Source organism: Mustela erminea, chromosome 9 (assembly GCF_009829155.1).
Source record: "Mustela erminea isolate mMusErm1 chromosome 9, mMusErm1.Pri, whole genome shotgun sequence".
NCBI lineage: Eukaryota > Metazoa > Chordata > Mammalia > Carnivora > Mustelidae > Mustela > Mustela erminea.
The window spans coordinates 101,032,526-101,046,779 of NC_045622.1; positions in this window are offsets into that span (position 1 = coordinate 101,032,526).

Sequence of the window (14,254 nt, forward strand, 5' to 3'; positions counted from 1 at the left end):
CCCCCTGTAAGATGACCCTGAACTTAGAACAAATGTCTGTTCCTAGTATATTTCTAGCATGTACCCTTCTGGGGGCCGCAGTCCTAGAAAAACCCTAGAGCTGAGGCCACACCCTCAGGACTTCCCTGCATCCCCTCTGAGCACCTCAAACCCGCTGGCCTTACTGTTCACAGACTGAAATCTTGCTTCCTATTGTCCTGAGACATCAGGAGCTTCAGATCCGCAGGCTTTCCCACACCACCCCAGTAAAAATCCATCAGTCCTGCCCCCAAAGAACAAAGAGCAGTGGGGAAGTGCTGAAGGGGGAACAGAAGAGGAACACTTTGTTTCCCATTTTGATGGGTCCCAGCTTGGAAAGCTAGGTCCTGGGGAATGAATTCACATAGGGGAGGGGTCCCCAAGGGCTAGCAATACTCGAAAAGCAGCATGGGTGGATGGATATAACGCAACCTTTGTCCTTACAATAGGTAACGAGAGCCCAGACTGTTCTCATCAGCTGCTACAAGGCTGTCCAGAAGTCTGATGGGTAATTTGGTTGTTTCAGCTTAATTTTTTGGTAAATGAGGTAATCTAGGAATTAGATTCTCATTCAGCATGGTCTGCTTGGGAATCCAGATATTTCTGAGCACCAGAGAGTGGTTGGTGTTCATACCTGTTGGCCCATTGGCCCAAGCCCCTTGATCGATGCGGGTTGTTGGGCCCACCGGAAGGCAGCACTGAGTTCACTTCCTACCTCTATCTGCGATTAGTTCACTCTTCAGAGTTAAAAATAATAAATGACCCCCTCCCCTTCCTCTGCTCAGGTCTCACCTGAGCCGGAGGAATGGAATGTCAGTCTGGTCCTCCCTCCATTTAAATGATTTTTCCAACACCTGGAGGGTTACTCAACATAGTGGACTTAGGGTTCTGACCCTTCTAGGTCCCTAACCTGACTCTGGCATTTTTAATGTTGCCCTAGGAAAGTCAATGTAACTCTAGATTTTATCTGCAAATAATGATATAGCACCGTCCCCCAAGATTGTTGCTATAATATGGACATAACACATGATGAAGCACCCAGGCCAGTGTGTTCCAAAGCATGTTACCTCTCGTCAGTGTGCTGGATATATGTGAAACAACATTAACTATGCACGCTCCTGCCATATTTTTTTAAATCTCAAGGAGATGATAGATCTCATATGTGCACCTTAAAGCTTTGTCTCTGTAAACAAGGTTCTTCTTACCCATGAAAATTAATTTTGAGCTCATCAATCTTGGGTACCTAATGTGTAGTCTCCGCACCAAGACCCAGCAGAAAGGCAAAACGAGAAAAAGATTTCACCATCACTTCCATAAAAATAACTTACTGGGCAACTTGACCCCAGCATACCAAGCCTTGCAGAAGACAAGGGGGTAAGTAAAACCCAGTAGCTGCCACCCAGCAGTGGCATACTGGGGTGGAGAAACGCTCAGTCCTGGAGTCCATCCACCCAGACTTAGATCCCAGCCCTCCTTTGCCAGCTATCACCTTTCATTTGGCAGGTCATTTCATTCTTCTGAACCTCAACTTTCTCATCTGGGACATGGAGCTGATCACTAACACCTCCACCTCCTGAGATGAAATGAGGTTGAGCTCATGAAATACTCCAGCTCGGGGAAGGTCTAGCTCAAGAAGTGTCCAATTAACTTTAACTGCTGTGATCGCTATTACTAATCCCTCCTCCCAAGTCTACAAGAATTAGATCACCAAAGAGCCCAGAAGGGCAGAGAATGGTGATGTAGACTCCAGCTGGCTCTGGGAACTCACTTCCCCTTTCCGGACCTTTGTTACCTAAAGCAAAATGGAGAGATGGCACCAGTCAGCCTTTATCCCTCAGTGACTTCAAGATGTGTTCAAGAACTAAGGGTCACAAGGAAAACTAACAAGAGCAACCCAAAGCACCAAGGAGCCCCTTAAGACTAATAATCAGTCGGGGTCCTCCCACTCACCTTGGTTCCCTCATAGCCAATTGTTTTCCAGAACTCTCCTTTTTTTCCAAATGCTCCTCCCAGTGTTTTCCCCTCCTCCCTGCCACCTTCCTCCTCCCGGGGAAGCAGAAGTTCCTGAGGGCCACAGAGAAGGTCAGAGGTCTCCACCGGCCTGGCCACGAGCCACCAGGGCTGCTTCCTGCCAAGAGTCTTCTGTGAACTGCTGCCCACCACAGGGAAACCCAAATAAAGTCACCTTCCCACTTACGAGCATTTTGCCCTTTAAGGAAAGGCTGTGTTTAGAGCCCAAAATGTATTTATGGCTTGAGGAAGACTTCATCCAACCTTTTACGGATACGGTCTGCAGCAAAGGGGCCCACCCAGGTCCATCAGCTACTGCCTTCGTGGGCGGACCTGGCTTGGATCCTGGATAAGTTACCAAGGTGCTGAACTTGGCCTCTGATGCCCCTTCTTTGTTCTTTCTTCCCTTCCTCCACCTCTTCCCTGCCAAAGCCAACTAGTCTTACAATCGAATTCCATTCTGTCTCCGCAAAGATGAGTCTGGGGATAATTACTCAAAATGACCATCAAATGTGACTTAATACACTTCCACCCAAAGCAAGAGAAACTTAAAGAAGACACCTGATGAGCGTTTGTGTGCCCAGAATTCTGCAGAAATCTTGTTTTATCTTTACAAAATCCTGCAAGCAGGTGCAGTAACCATCCTCTCAGGCCAACACCTAGATCCCCGGGGCTCAGGGCCTTCGCAACTCACCCAAGGCCCTCCACTGGTAGCGAGGACAGAGCTGATATTTGAGCTCAGGTCTCTGTGAGGTGTCTCAGCTCCACACCACCCCAGAGACCACCAAAAAACAAAGGGATTTCTGGCATTGCTGAGAGAGTGACAGGATCAGCAGGGAGAGACCAAAGTCTAGGGAATCTACTGCACCTTGTAGCTTGCTCCTCAAACTTCCTTCTGAGCCTGCCCTTCACTGAGGTGGTCAGGACACCCTCCCTCTAGGACACCCTTGATGGCAACAGTTAGCCACGTTGCTGTTCCCCCATCCAGAAAGGAAGATGCACCTGAATTCGCAGAGATTTGAGGAACAGAATGCAAGAGAATTTGGGACACCAGGTAAATTTTGAGATACGGAAACAGACTCGGAGTTTTCACGCAGCAAGTTTCCATGCCAGTGGCACTCAGGAGCATGGCCTCATGAAACCACCACAGGCTTTCCAGCAGGGTCAACACAGCTTTGAACCCTGCCAGGGCCAGGTGCTGGTTACATGACCTTGAGCAAATTGCCTAACATTGCAGTTTCCCCTTCTGCAAAAACAGAAATAATAGTACCTGCCTTTACAAAGTTCTTTAAAGAATTTGGGATTCGTTCTCTAAAATACCTACCACTGTGTTGAGAGCAGTTGGTGCGTGAAAAACAACAGTGTTATTTGTTCTTCTTGAAATAGGAATGGCGAGGGGACCTGGGTGGATCAGTTGGTTGGGCGACTGCCTTTGGCTCAGGTCATGATCCTGGAGTCATGGGATTGAATCCTGCATCAGGCTCCTGCCTCCGCAGGGAGTCTGCTTCTCCCTCTGACCTTCTGCCCTCTCATGCTTTCTCTCTTTCTCTCTCTCTCTCTCTCTCAAATAAATAAATAAAGCCTTAAAAAAGAAGAAGAAGAAAAGAAAGAAATAGCAATGGCGATAAGATGCTCTCCAAGACATCCACCCTTACATATCCCCAGGCTTAATGGGAGCCAAGAAACAGGCCACTTCCTCCATCCTTATCTCAAAGCAGAGAAGCAGAGAACTCCCCAAGTCCAGGGCAAGGCTAAATAAAAGAGAAAGATTTTTGCCAGCCAAAGAGCAGCTGCTCTGGCCATCTGGGAATGGTCTTCTTCTTTAAAGCCCTTCGCTGACCACCCAGGAGAACAGCCAGACCCCCAGCGCGACTCACAGAGCCCCTGCTTCCCCTCCAGCCAGGCTGCTCTCCCACTCGCTCACCTCCAGCCAGATGTGCAGCTCACCGTTCCCTAAACACAGCATGCCCTGGCTTTGATCTTCCCGCGTCTCGTGCCCCAAGCCTCTTCCTCGCCCTCTGCCTGAAGAACCCCCGTCATCATTAGGAGCCCAGCCCAAACCCATCAAGAAGTACCACCACCTTCTCTATGATCCCACCACACTTCCTACTGAAAGGAGGGAAGAGGGGGTTGGGATGCCCTGGGGAGAACTACGCCCTGTGCCAGCCCCTGAGTACTCCACATACTCTCTCTACTCCTTCAAGCAGCCACATGAGATAAGCCACTATCTCCACTTTGCAGAAGGAAAATGAGTTCACAAAGCCCAAGGCATGGTCCTAGGATTGAAAGACCCCACAGCCCTTTTCTCCTACTCTCTGTGTGTGTCCGATGGACACACAGTGAAGCTAAGCCTGTCTGTCTCCAATTCTAGACTGTGTTTCCTGTAAACAGAGTCCGTATCTAATTCATCTCTGAGTAAATGCTAGCCCCTTTGGCCCAGGCTCAGGCCCAGTACCTCACCCTTAGTAAGCCCCCCACAAAAATTGGTCAGATGGATCTTTCTCAGCATACACAGGGAGCTGCTGGGTCATCCTTCTGTTTATTATAGAGACTAGTATAGAGACTATAGAGAGAAGGAATTCTGGATCATGGAGGGTTAGCATTTCCAGGTGGACTGTCTTGGCTTTCTCCATGCACACAAGTTTGCTGGCAGGAGGATTTGACCTTGACTACCACTGATTTGCAGAACTGGAGATACAACTTCCTGCTTCTCTTTGAACTACACTGTTTCAAAGGGAACTCTTAATTTTTAGCACAGAAAGTCGGTGTTGTGATCTCTGAGCTGATGATCACTTTCTGTGAAAATGGGCCTTTGGGCCAGGAAGGACAATGGCCCAGTCACCACCGTGAACCTAGGGACAGCCTTCCCAAATTCTAAGTATGGTGACCTAAGGAAGCCCACAGCCTAGTACACAAACTTCGTCATGTCTGTAACACTCACTGTTCTTTTGCACAAGCTCCCTGTGTTTGGGGATCTTCCCACAATCTGAACACCGCCTCCCAGCTTGGAGGCTGATTTCCGCTTTCCCTGGCCTCCTTTGCAGCTCTGTCAGCAGGTGGTCTGGGCTCCACCAGTCCTGCGTGTGCAGTTATTAGCTTAAGACGACAACCCGAGGACCCCAGAGCTGTGTGGAATCTGTCTTCTGGCTGAGGTGGGGGGGAATGGCAGAAAATCATCTAGGTCTGGGAGTCAGCAGTGGTAGAATTGCCAGTCCCAGGTACCACTTCATGGTGCAAGCTGTGTGTGTGCCCCCGTGGAAGCAAATAATTCAAGAAAGGCTCCTTCCTAAAGCCTAATTCCCCAGAGATTCCGCAAACTCCCTAGCACATCTTCTTTATTAAATTCATCATCTACATAAATAGCTGGGCGAGGTTCTGTTGTTTGCATCTTAGATGCCAGAAGGATGCAAGCCTCGTACATGCCAGCTTTGCAAAACAAAACCTGTTTAGACTGAACATACCTCGCAGCAATATCTGACCATGCACACACACACACACACACACAACACAGAGAGAGAGAGAGAGAGAGATGGGGAATCTCATAGACCAGGAACATACTGAGTGCACAATAAATATGTACTGAAATAAAGTAAAGAGAGCCCATGTTTCCAGGCTGCATGTTGGGGGTCTCAGACCCAGCACCAGAAAAGGAAAAGGTCCCATGTCTTTTGTATTCAGTAAGTCTTTGCAGTGCAGTGGGCTGTATCTGTGACTCAGAAGCTTGGCTCTGAAGATCATTTCTTTGACGGAGTTTCCAGAAATGACTGGAACAATGGCAACATCACTAGAAAGAAGTCTGTCACCTCCCACAGAAGCAACTTTGAGGGACAACATGGTTTTGAATTTGCAATTGGGAGTGTTTGCTAGGACGTCATTTCTATTGCAGGGTGTGGCACAGAGGGCTGAGAGTTTTGCTCCAATGCTGCCACCAACCTCCTATGGGTTTGAGCTATTTTCTTCCTCTGAGCCCTCCGTTTCCCTGCTTATAAAATGAGGGGTTGGCCTTGGCTCCCCATTGGCTCTGTAGGGACATTTCTTCTGCAAAAAGCTGATTCCTTTCATGCTGGTCAACCAGGGCTACTACCAGGCAAGATTGAGTTTACAGGTAGGTGTGCGCTGGCCAAGGATGCCCACCTGAGGGGTAAGGAAAAACCAGTCTACACTCCCCAAGCTGTGAATCCTGGGGTCGGGCTGCTTCCTCTGGAGGAGGAGATTATTTTCCTAATTTGCACAAAAGCATCATACTGGCTGGCGATGGCCCTACTTCCCTTTTGTATGTGTGCCCTCCTCCCCACTGGCGTCATGATACTGTCTTCTGGTCATCAACCTTCCTTCACCATAGATTTGAGCTCCTGGTTACAATCCTATTCACTGTCCCCTTCCTGCAGTAATTCCAAAACTTCAATATCTACACGTGCAGCTCTCCCAGCAGCCTGGCCTCTGGGTTCTTTGATGTTCTTCATCCCAACAATCTTCCCTCCCCCCACCCCTCACCCCATCCCTGCTCTCCTGCAGCTGCCCACTTGGTAGCCATACTGTAGACCAGGTCATTCCCAGAAATCTCTGTATTGAAATCCTGCTCTTTGACCTCCACTTTCTGTGCTTTCAGGCAACTCGCTCAGTACCCCCATCCCACTTTTCTCGTCCTACCACCAACCCAATGACCCCACCCCGTGTCCACCACTGGGCAACTCCCATCCTTGCTTCCTTCCTTATATAAATCAAATTCCATTGTCCTTAATAACCACTCTTTTGCAAACAACCCAGCCACACTTGTCTCTCTCTCTCTCTCTCCCCTCTGGCACAATTATCTTGCAAAACTCCAACATCGGCTGAGCATGTTCTCTGTGCCTAAAAACACAGCAGCTAAATGCTGCCAGGGAAAATCACACAGCCTGGCTAAGGGATTTTTCTTAAATTCAATGGGCCCAGATCTCAAAGTGGAGAATCAGAGATGTATTTTCCCTGGAAATATTGCTTTTTTATTGCTCAAGATAGTACTTTATGTCTTCCAAACCTTATATACCCTTCCCCACCTCATGCACAGCTAATGACCCCATCTTACAATTCACTGAAAAATAAGAAGTCGCAAAACCAGGATTCCCTCACCTTTCCATCACCAGAATCCAACACCTTATCTGTTTCTTGATTCATCCTCTCTGACTTCCTTCCTAATGTCAGGAATGAGTGTTCTCTCTTCTTATCAGGCTGGTCCTTCCACACATGTTCCAACTCATGCTCTCTCTGACTTTCTTGAAGGTTTTTCTTCTCCAATCACCCTGTCTCCGGGGAAGCGTCATCCTCTTTGTGGCTTGCTCTTGCTCTCACTGGTAGTTCTGGTTTTTCTTGGCTCTGAAGCTCTGATTGTTGAAAAGTTTTCTCTTTGTCCCATCTCCTCCTCTAGCGAGTGTCCAATTCTCTGCTCACCTCTCCAACAAAGCGTTTGAAAAGTATGGTTTCAGTAAGAGTTCTTCAATGCCCTACCTCCATCCTCTCTTCAACTTTCTATCTTCTACCAACACAAACCATCAAGACTGGTCCATGTCTCCACGGACCTCCATGTCACCAGATCCAGGGGACAATGCTCTGGTCTCCTCCTGTCTGAACACTCAGCAGCTTTCTTCAGTGCCCCCTCCCTACCATGCTCAGATCTTATCACCAGCCCAACCTTCCCTCAGAACTCTGGATTCGCATGTCACACTGCCTTCTTGACATCTTTACTTGGATATCTTATTAACATTTCAGGTATGACACAGTGAAAGCAGAAATCTTGATTCTCTTTCTCTCTCTCTCTCTCTCTCTCTGTCTCTCTCTCACACACACACACACCAAACACTAAACTATTCTTTCTCCAGCCTTCCTTATCTTAGTTACTGGCAGCACCCTTTTCCAAGTTACTCAAGTCAGAAATTTGGGATTATTCTCTTTCTTTCTCTCTCTTTCTCTCTCCCTCTCTCCCCCTCTCCTTTCTACTCTTAATCCACTTACCCACATCCAGACCATCCAACAGAAGTCTTATTCATCCTGCATCCAAAATGTGGCTCAAATGTGGCTCCCTTCCCAAGCTACGTGGACCCCACCTTTGTGCAACTCATCATCTCTCACCTTGGCCTTTGAGGTGGTTTCTTAACTGGCCTCTCTGTGCCCCCCTCTTGCTCCCTTCAATTCATTCTCCGTGCAGCAGCCTGAGGGGCAATTTTATGCAAATTGGATCATGTCATTTTTCTGATGATTTCTCACTGCACTTAGAATAAAGTCATACTCCTTGCCATGGCCTTTAAAGCCCTACATCAGCTGTCCCCTGCCTGTCTCTCTAACTTTCTCATACTACCCTCTGCCTGGCTTCCTGCCCACTAGTCTTCCAGGAGCCCTGACAATGCTCCGAGAACCACTGAGATCTTCCCTGCTTCAGAGTTTCTTGAACTCTCTCAGCATCTGGAAATCTCTCAGCCAGCCCTTCACGTGGCGGGCTCACTCTCATCTGTCAGGTGTCAACAGAAAGGTCACTTTCCAAGAAGGTCTTCCCTGAGCACCCTGTCTAAAATTGTCCTCAACATCATTCTCTATCTGAAATGTTATATCTTTCACAGCATGTTTTATAATCTGCCATTTAATGTTTTGCTTATGCACAGGTTTGTTGTCTGACTTCCCCCCCAAAAATGGTAACTTACCAAGAGGAAGAAACATGCCTATCTCTAGCAAAGTGCCTGGCATACAAGAAGCATTCAATAAGCATTTTTGAATGAATGAATGAATGAGTGAGTGAGTGAACCTCACACTCCCTTGTATGTATGCCCTACACACAAACGGGCTCGACCCGTTCCTCACATGTCTCCTGCCTTTCTCTGCCCTCCTGCCTCTGCTCGCACCATCCCATCAGTCTGGATATCTTCCTACCAACCCCATTCCTCATTCAAGTTGCCAAAACCCGGATCAAGGGCCACCTTCAAGCCTAATGTCTGAAACCTCCCGTCATTAGCAATTCTTAGAATCCTTGAATGTCAGTTCTCGGAGGGGATAATTCAAAATCCCATTTGCTGCTTCAGCTGCCCTGAGTGCTGGCGAGGGCCACAATCGTAGCAAGAAAGGCCATTTACGATGATGGGAAGGGGATGGCTGCCCTGATCTCATTTCGTCTTCTCATGTTATGAGGGGAGGTGGATATTGAGGCTGGGGGGGTGGGGGTGGCTTTTCAGGGAACAGCACTGAGAACAGAACAGTGTTTCTGGACCACCAGAATGGTGTTTTCATTCCACAGTGTGAAATTATATCAGGCTGCCTTTTCAACACCCCCCAGACAGAGAAGCTGGGGCTCACACCCACTTAGAAGACTATAGAGATTGTGAATTTTGAATTTAAAAAATATATATTCAGTGTATTATTTTTAATCTTTCTTTTCCAACAGACTTCTGACCAGATTAATTTTATATGCAAACTTCTGTCAAAAGTCTCCAGTTTTATTTTGCGGTTTACCACCAAGCTAAAAGTATTTTAAATATAAGAAGAAGAATTACCAGCTGAGGGTTGCTGGGGGTGGTGGGGTGAGGAGAGGGTGGCTGGGTTACGGACATTGGGGAGGGTATGTGCTATGGTGAGTGCTGTGAAATGTGTAAGCCTGACGATTCACAGACCTGTACCCCTGGGGCAAAAAATACATTATATGTTAATAAAAAGAATTTTTTAAAATAAAAATAAGGAAAAAGAATAAAAATTTTAAAAAAGAAGAAGAAGAAGAATTGCCAATGACCACAGTCCTGGAGTTGAACACTCCCTTCTTGCCCACGTTCTATTTTTCAGTGCACAGACCCTCTAAGCCTTCTGTAGTGGAAAACTCATCAAGTCACTTTGGTTTTTGTAATAAGAAGGGTGAAAAGGGAAGATGGAAGAAAATTAAAACCTATTTCCCACAGACTAAATGTGTCCCCCCCAATATTCATCTATTGAAATCTATCCCCCAACACGATGGTGTCTGGAGGTGAGGTTCTGGGAGGTGATTTGTCATAAGGGTGCTACAAAGAGACCTCAGAGAGCTCCTTGCCTTTCCACCACGTGAAGACACAGGGAGAAGATGGCTGTTGATGAAGAAGTGGGTTCTCAACAGACGTTGACTCTGCCAGGGCCATGATATGGGACTTCCCAGCCTCCAGAACCATAAGAAATAAATGTTTGTTGTTTACAGGCCATCCAGCGTATGATTGTTTTGTTCCAGGAAACTGAATGGACTAAAACAATATTAACTGCCTTTTATGTGCCAGAGACCACGCAAAGCCCTTGTAGACATTACCTCATGGAACCATCAAAAACCTACGGGGTAACTTTAAACTTTTTTTTTTAAAGATTTCATTTATTTATGACAGAGAGATAATGAGAGAGGGAACACATGCACAGGGGAGCTGGAGAGGGAGAAGCAGGCCCCCCGCTGAGCAGGGAGCCCATATGGGACTCGATCTCAGGACCCTGGGATCATGACCCAAGCCAAAGGTAGACGCTTAACCGACTGAGCCACCCACGTACCCCCCGGGGCAACTGCTTCTCTTACCCCATGTTACAGATAAGGAAACAGTGTGGGGTGCCCCAGATCTTTGCTCTTCTGAGTTTGTTCCTTGGACCAACGGCATCTTGCCAGAGGTCTTTCAGAAGCAAGATTCTTGCGACCCACCCTGAACCTACTGAATTGATCTGTGTTTTAACAACGTCCCCCAGTGATTCTTCTGCACACTGAAGTTTGAGAAGCACCTGGTCTTGATGACACAAACAAGAGAAGGGCTGGGGTTCAGACTACGCCTGGCTAACTGTGATCTGAACAGAAAGGACAGCAGAGACAAACATCAGGTTAAGCTATCACCAACACAGGTTGGACATGTCAATACTACATTCAATTTTTTGCCTACTCTGATACGTATCCCTTCCAAAGTCATCCGCAGTGTAGAAAAGAGACAATTTGGTGACCTGAAAGGAAGCAGGTCTGGGAATCAAGAGAATGAAGACAACCAACTCAGCCACCACTTAGCAATGACATTAGGAAAGTCACTTACTCCCCACCCACCCCCCCAAGGCCTCACTCCCTTAGCTAGTGAGGTGAGAAGGTAGAAGCACTCTTCTCCAGCTCAATTATGTCCTGTTTTCCATGCCGTCGGGTTGAGCGGCCTGGTCTCCTGCCACAATCAGAGTGGAAACCACTTCCTTCTCCAGCCTGCAACATCTATCTTTAGTCACTCCTTTGCTAATTGCTGTGTTGCTTTTCCTAGACATAAAAATAGCTTATTAGCACATCAAATAACCACCACCTTCCAGGGGACTGACAGCCTAACAGCACCCCCAACACAGAGCTTGCAGCCAGCTGGATCCTAAGTATATGGTATACGCAGGGGATTCCAGGTTTCATCCCGGAAACTAATTAATCACCATATTGGTTCATCCTTTTTCCTAAGGGCAGGGGTTATATCCATGCTCTTCAATCCTGACACCTTGCGATGACAGTCCCCAAGCTCTGGATCACTGTTGTCCCTGCTACCAAAGTCCTTTCTCTGCCAAAGAGACTGGACCCAGCCCATCTAGAGTGAAGTCCGGCTCACTCCTCTGACCAGAGGCCACTTTATCCCCATCAGACAGGAAGATTTCTTGAACTTATGGACATATTCCAGACCCAGAAGAAAATTTGCCAAATCTCTGATGCCCTTAAATCTGGCCCAGATTTTCTCAGAGACCGGAAGAGAAGTTTCCCCTGAGTATTTTTATAAAGCGGGAAGTCTGAGATTTGATTGTTCATTGAATCGGTACATCCCCACCATCATGAGTCCTTCCTCCATGAGCAGTGAGTGTCCAGGCATAGATTCCCAGAAACTGTTTGACTCAGTGTCGGCTCCAGTTGGCTCCCTGATAACTTCCCCAGGAAGCCAACCAGCCTTGCACAACACCATCCAGCCAGAGAGACTTGAAGACAGTTCCCAGCACAAACACTGAACAAAGCATTTCGGTGCTATAACCTGATGGGTCCTACTTACAAGAATATCAGAAGCGCCCCCTGGGTTCTGACTCTGCGGTTCCCAAGCAACAGCTCTAAGAGGACGATGCTATTTGGTCTGAGTCAGTGGTTAGGAATCTTCGTGCTCATCAATCCTAGTTCATCTCTTCTGGCACCAGTCTTCGACTTCATCTTACCGAGCTCTTTTAAAAGTGATCAACTGATCAACCAAAAATCAGTGGTTTGGGTTTGTTTTTTTTTTTTTTCCGCCTTACTTCCTGCCCTTTCTTTATCCAGTGGTTCGATCATTCCAACAAGTACCCTTTGAGCACCTGCCATATTCCAGGCACCGGGCTTACAGAGATGTGTAAATACAGCCCCTACCTTAGAGCAGCTACCCATAGGGCAGAGACAGACCAGCACACAGAGCTAGCATCATGAGGCCAAGTCCCAGTGCCCTGGGGACATGAAGAGGAGGAACAGCACGCTGGCCAAGAAAGGTAGTTCAAGCAGGTTTGGGGAATCCATTTCTGATTACCCTCTGTCCATATAGGAGGCAGCCTTGAGTAGGCAAAACAGGTGTCACATGGCTAAATGATAAAGTACGAAATGGCCCTGGCCAAGATATCCACTGAACACAAATATTGTCTCTCGCAAATGGCCAGGTTTGCAGTTACTCAGACAAGAAAATAAGTCCTGGCTTAGCTTTGAAGGCGGGAGTCAATGCCGGACATTGAAAGCCTAACAGACCCAGAGATGAACCTGTGACTTCAGCCAGTACCTCAGCCTGCCCGTGGTCACTCCATGGTGCACACCAGAAGACGGCTGTGTGCCTCCACGGCCTCCTGTCTTTCCCCTGCAATGATGCTATTATTCACCATTAAACTCCAACAGAGCCGGAATCCCTCGTACATGATTTATTGCTCTGTCCTTATCACCTAGCATGGGTCTGATATAGGGAAATAAAAACGTATTCATTTAAAAAGTACATGGAGGGCGCCTGGGTGGCTCAGTGGGTTAAGCCGCTGCCTTCAGCTCAGGTCATGATCTCGGGGTCCTGAATCGAGTCCCACATCGGGCTCTCTGCTCAGCAGGGAGCCTGCTTCCCTCTCTCTCTCTCTCTCTGCCTGCCTCTCCATCTACTTGTGATTTCTCTCTGTCAAATAAATAAATAAAATCTTTAAAAATAAATAAATAAATAAATAAAAAGTACATGGAACAAAATACTGGATCAGTATTCCTCAAAACTATCAGGGTTATCAAAAACAAAGTCTGAGGAACTGTCCCAGCCAAGAGGAGCCTCAGGAGACATGATGGCTACATGCCACGAGGTATCCTGAGTGGGATCCTCAGAACAGAAAAAGGACATTAGGTCAAAAATGAAGCAGTCTAAACAAAATTCAGATTTAGTTAGGAATAATGTATCAAGAATGGTCCATGAATGGAGACAAAAGTGTCATGCTAATGTAAGATGCTAGTAATAAAGGAAACCGGATGTGGAGTATATGGGAACTCTCTGTATTATATTAACAATTCTTCTGTAAAGCTAAAATAAAAGGTGTCGTAACAAAAATATGGATAATGACCCTCAAGCACCTTTGGGTCCTCCCTCTACCTGGCTATCATTTTTCTGTCCATCATTTTTCTGACCCTCACTAGTTGCTCTACATATTCTTTTTTTTTTTTTAAGATTTTTTTTTTTTAAGATTTTATTTATTTATTTGAGATAGAGAACCAAGCCGGGGGAAAGGGAAGGGCAGAGGGAGAGAGAGAAAAAGGTTGTCCATGAGCAGGGAGCCTGACACGGGGCTCGATCCCAGGACTCTGGGTGATTCTGGATGAAGGACATTCTCTCTTTTCTAATCATGGAGCCCTGAGACATGCTCTTGCCTGGCAGTGGGAAGCATGAGTTCTAGTCCCACCTCTGCCATTTTCCCACTGTCTATTACTCACCTACCACCTACTCAACAGGAAGGTAAGGTTCTCCATGTTGCTCCCTGAAGACAGGAATGATGTCAGGTTCATCTCAGTATCTCCAGCTTCTAAGACAATCCAGGCACATAGTAGGCACTGAACAAAAAGTTTATTGAGTGAATAAATCCCTGACCACTGCTTGAGACTCTCGCAATCTCATTATAATCAGTCAGCCCAGGGTCTCTAAATCTCCTTTATTGTCATCTTGATTTTACAACTGTCTCTGGCATTGCTCTCAAGGACCACCGAAGCATTTGGTCAATAATTCACAAGAGTTGCACCAGCTGC